The sequence below is a fragment of the Aristolochia californica genome, unplaced genomic scaffold (assembly GCF_029961685.1).
Source record: "Aristolochia californica isolate CCGP_79_NKW_82.1479 unplaced genomic scaffold, dmAriCali1.0.hap1 SCAF_6, whole genome shotgun sequence".
Lineage (NCBI taxonomy): Eukaryota > Viridiplantae > Streptophyta > Magnoliopsida > Piperales > Aristolochiaceae > Aristolochia > Aristolochia californica.
Window position 1 is genome coordinate 4,537,064 of NW_027182257.1, and position 6,032 is coordinate 4,543,095.

Consider the following 6,032-nt stretch of genomic DNA (forward strand, 5'->3'; position numbering starts at 1 on the left):
GATTCAAAGCAATATTCCAATTGAGAAAGAGGTTTGTCTATCTATATCTCTCTATTGGAGATGTCATGTTTGTTAAGGTGAACACAATGATGAAAGTATTGAACACCAAACAATCCAATAAAAGCAAATTGGGGAACCCAAGTCTCAATCTATAGTGGTTGTAGAAGTATAACTTTGTAAGCATGAAAGTATTTTTTTCTTGGAAAATAAAGAATTGAACAACAATCATAAAAACTAAGTTATACAAAGCATAAAAAGACATCAACAAAGACAAATGCATATGTTTCCTAACTTTAAAAAAGTAGAGAAAAAGGGAGAAATAAAAATCAAACCTACTAAATTTGGATTAGTCAAACTTCTGTGGTTGCTATCCTTATTGTTCATGCAAAGTAAAGTTTCCTTATTGTTCATGCAAAGTAAAGTTTTTTCTCTTTAACTCTCGTTATCGTTCTTGCGTTTTCTCTTATTCTTGTTCTTGCCATGACAACGTGCTTGAGAAAAGAACAAGGCAAACAAATTTTGGAGTACCTAATTAAAACTAGCCATATGAGCTAGAGCGATTGTTAAAGACCCATGAGAATCCATTGGTTGTCTTGGGACTCATTCCTTAAATAAAATTTTAAAAGCTTGAAGCGTTGCTTCTAGGGGCTGCCACAAATTTTCTCTCTTAGAATGCATGAATTAATATCTTCCTATGACTCGTCACACCTTGTATTTGCCAATTGAATACTGCCCTACCTCGTAACCGCCATGGGTGCTCTTTGATTTTTAGAAGTTGTGCAACCCAAAATCTTCTACGAATTTCCTTAAGGGGGGGTTAGTCCACAATGAAGTGGAATGAATTCCCCCCGCATTACTTAGTTCATCCTATTTATGGCGTTAGTCCAGAATGACTTGAATTGAAGTGAGATAACACCTTTCATTCGCTCAGGCAAAAACGGTGGAAAGTTGTTTCCTACCTATTTTGCGAATCATCAGCTTTCCACGCGCGACGCGCGTTGCTTCTTCACCCCCCCCCCCATTCTGTTCTCCCTCTCGTCAGCCTCTCCAGACGCAGAGCCCCCTGGGCCTCCCTCTCTTCCCCCCCTCCGCGATTTTCCTCCCTCTGCCCCCACCTTCGTCGCAGAGCCCCTCGGCCTCCCTCTCTTTCCCCCCCCGTCGGCCTTCCTTCCTCCCTCTCTCGACCTCCGTCGCAGAGCATGGGAGGCCAGAGCCCCTCGGCCTCCTGGCTTCTTCTCTCTCGGCCTCCCTATTTTCTCCCTCTCGGCGCACCGTCGGAGCGTCGCCTCCGTCGCCGTTGCCAAGATCGCCGCAGAGGAAGACGAAGACGATATTTAATTTTTCCTAAGTTAGGAAAAATTAAACATCGTCATAATTGGTTTAATTATCCGATTAATTAAACCATTAGTTTTTCATAATATATTATTAATTAATAATATTTAAAATGTATATTATGTTATTGATAAATTAATATATTTATCAATTTATTATGTATTTATTTATTTTTATTAAAATAATGAGTTTTAATGTTAAACTATATCTTATGTTATTAAAGAATAATTTATTTATTTATTATATTCACTTATGTTATTTTTAACTTTTTTTTTTATTTTAAATAATTTATTCTAGTCACACGTAATTAGTATATTAATTTATAATAAACTATAATCATTAATTGGTTTAATTATCTAATTTTTATAATTAATTAAACCATAATTATTGTTTTAATTTATAATAAATTATAATCATTAAGTAATATAATATACTTTTTCATTAATTAAGATATTAATATATTCTAATACTACACGTTAAATTACTTATAAGTGTTGTAACCACGCTTATTTTTGTTAATTATATATTTAGGTATATGTTCTATTTAAGTATATTATAAAATATTACTTATTCTCTTTTTTATATCATATTTTTCATTTGGGGGCACTAACACTGGAATCTGTTTTCCAGCCACTTGAACTCGTCTATACTAACACCCAAACATGAATTAAGGGGGGGTTAGTCCACAATGAAGTGGAAATGAAGTGGAAAATTGAATTGAAGTGAGATGAATTGCTTCCACTTCAACTCATGTTTGGGTGTTAGTCCAGGCCAGTTGAAGTGGCTGAAAAACAGATTCCAGTGTCCTTTTCTAAATAAAGAAGAGAATGAGTAACCTTTTATGATTATAGTTTATTATAAATTAAAACAATAATTACGTGTGACTATAATAAATTATATAAAATTAATAAAAAATTTAAAAAATAACATAAGGGAATATAATAAATAAACATAATGGTTTAATTAATTATAAAAATTGGATAATTAAACCAATTAATGATTATAGTTTATTATAAATTAAAACAATAATTACGTGTGCCATGAATAAATTATATAAAATTAATTAAAAAAATTAAAAAATAAAAGGGAATATAATAAATAAACCTAATGGTTTAATTAATTATAACAATTGGATAATTAACCAATTAATGATTACAATTCATTATAAATTAATATACTAATTACATGTGACTAGAATAAATTATATAAAATTTATAAAAATTAAAAAATAACATAAGAGAATATAATAATTAAACATAATAGTTTAATTAATTATAAAAATTGGATAATTAACCAATTAATGATTAAAATTTACTATAAATTAATATACTAATTACGTGTGACTAGAATAAATTATTTAAAGAACATAAAACAATTAAAAATAACATAAATGAATATAATTAATAAATTATTTTATAATAACAGAGACATTACGTGTTTGGAGGAAGCTCCGAGAGCTATGGATGAACTGTTTACAGTTTCTTTGAGATGTATTCTTCCTGTAAATGAGAGACCTAACATCAAAACAGCGTTTGAAGATTTATGCTCCATACAAGCATGAGATTTTTGTACATTTGTCACAACATTGTTTTCCTGATGCAACCTGATTAGTTCACTGTGCCAGGTACAAGAGGCTAATTTTTTTATTTTTTATTTTGTGTAAAGAGATGATTGATCCATTGATTAATTGAGATTATTTCGAGCTGAGTTGAAATTGAAGGTTTGTGTACCTTCTTCTGACTTGTAGCAAGCTTCTTTTCTCTGTTTTATGTTCCAGTACAATTTTGGTTTGATGTATGGAAAGCAATGTATTAGAAGCTGTTATTTTAATTTATATGCAGATCCCAGATTATATTTCATATGAATGGCAATCTGCATTTGAATCTGTTGCAGTTCAACCATCTGGGATGTGCAGCAAAACAAACACTTGCAATGGCTTCCTTCAAGTCTAGAGGATGCTCGCTACACATTTTGAGCAATACTTTCTTTACAAATATTTTAGATGCATACCATAACTTTCAATACTGTCAACCAATTTGAGAATGTCATTTTTCACAATGCCAATCTGCCATGAATAGTACAAACAAATTTGAGATGAGCAAACCATCTGTTATTAAATATTTAACCTGAAACATGGATGTATAATTTTCCTAAAATTATTCCAAAATGATTAGTAAAAGAGTGACTCCAATGGGAGGAATACAAGGCAATGCGTTGGATGAAAAACAAAGAAAAATGCTTATAGTGGCCATTTGGTGCACACAAGATGATCCGACTCTTCTCCCTTCAGTTGGTAGTATCATACATATGCTGGAAGGAAGCCTCCATTGCCTTTCCCTCCCTTGCTCTTCAGCAGAGGAAAAGGTAGACAATGAAAATGAATTTGGTAGTGATGACCTTTTGATTTCAGATGCGTCGCTCTCAGGTGGATGATCCTTGGCACACCCTTTGCCTTCGTCGAGTTTGTTGTCTACATTTCTGCAATCACTGCAAATGAGTCTGATGCCATGAGTGATAGCATCGAATGAACCGAAACCTTGAGACATAGGCAGAAACACTGAACAGAAACTATAGGCTACACAACTCATGGGAAAAGCAAACTTCAAGAGGTAAATCACCACAAATGACTTGTTAATGGATGAGACCTGCTTCCCTTTGTAAATAGATTTCATTCCTCCCATTGGAGCCACTTCAACTGGCCTACTAATTTAAGAAAGACTGCAAGTGTTTCAAGTGCCACCCAGTAGCAGGTTGATAGGAATTTATTCTTCAACATATACAGGAAAAGTCCACTTGAGCACTAGTGCTAAATGCAATATGGAAAGATATTCAGAAATACATGCAAAACAAGAAAATAAATAAAGAAAGAAACATTACTGCTTTCTCAACAACAATAGAGACATTTCTAAGCTTATATTAGCACTTTTATCTATACCAAGAACTTGAAATGTCCAAAGTACTTCATAAGTGTCCTCTTAACCTGATAAGAAAGATAGCAAATCAATCATCCAGGTAAAGTTTTTCTCAAACAAATGAATATAAAACATCATCCAACCATCACAAGCTCACAAACAAAGGAGTAGGAAAGATCATTGCTCGATTCAGATATTGAAATTATGAATTCTATCTATTCCTAAATATCTGAATATTTCAAATTTGGATATCTACAAAATTATTCAAACCCCAACTCTAATCCTGAAATTAAACCCTATAAACACGAATTTGAACCCTAAATCCAAAAATTAGGCCACAATCAAGATAAATTACGCACAAAAATTAAAATTAACTCAAACACAAAACTAAATTAGTTGAAAAAAAAATTAGGGTTTCGGATTACCTTCTGAAATTTGGGAAAAATCACCGCCGAATGGGGAAATGTAAGCCCAATGGAAGAAATCGACGCCTAACCGTCGAAAATCGAAGAAGATTGAAGGAAATCGAAGGAATTCGAAACCGGAATAGGTTAAATCAAAGGAAATCCGGGGAGGAGGAAAGAGAAGAGAGAGAACGAGAAGGAAGAGGGAGGCCGAGAGTGAAAAGATATGGAGGCCTAGAGGGAAAAGAGAGAGGGAGACGAGAGAGGGAGAGGGAAGAGAAAGGCCGAGAGAGAAAGAGATGAGAGAGGGAGATGGGGCGAAAGCGAGAGATAACAAGAGAGAGGGAGCAGAGAACGAAGACGAGCGCCGAGCGAGAGGAGCAGAGCGAGCAGACGAGAGCCGAGCGAGAGGAGCAGAGACGAAGTCGGGCGAAAATTTTCGTCCAGAGACGAAGGCTGAGCGAGAGGAGAGGAGAAAGGAAATGAGGGTGATTTTTTAGTTTCGGGGGGGGAAGAAGCGACGTCGTCGCTCGTGGTAATTCGATGACTTGAAAAAAAGGGCGGAAACAGAATTCCGTCGTTTTTGCCTGAGGAGATGAAACGGTGTTATCTCACTTCAAGTCAAGTCATTCTGGACTAACACCATAAATGGGATGAACTACGTAATGCGGGGGGGAATTCATTCCACTTCATTGTGGACTAACCCCCCCCCCCCCCTAAACACCTATTTGGCACCTCCCATGCCACAATAGAAAAGCCCTAGGAATTGTCAAAAGCTCTAATACCAAATGATAGAAGCCTCAAAATTTAAAAGAAAATCTAGATAGCATGGACATGGCGTTGAGAATTCAATTAGATAAGATGTACGACTTGGAGAAAGCATAGTCCCCCTAGTTCTAAAAAAAAAACAAAATAGTGATATCATTGGTTGCTCTAGACTTGCATATCATGTACTTTTATTAGGTTCTCATAAAACATAGTTGCAAAGACAAAAATGCTCCTAATCACTTAAATGTCTCATTCGTTTCAATTGTTTGAATCTTAAATAAAACATAACAATGTGGAGAAAGATGAAGCAAAAAATAATAAATAAAACATAATAAGAAAGGGCATGAGACGATAAATGAAAAAATGGGGAGGCTAACACAACCCCATACTAGAATGATTTAATTGTGTTTGACTATTTGGCGAAGTCTATGGACTTGGTCCGAAGTTGGATAAATTGATAAATAAATATAAAAAATCAATATTTAGTTAATTAACAATTTTTAACCAATTGTTTTGATAAAATTCCCTAAACGCAATCATGAGCAAAGTGTTTCTCTCTTAGGAAGATGCAGGACTTCTTTGCCACACTAGAGATGGCCAAAAGCTTTATTTCAAA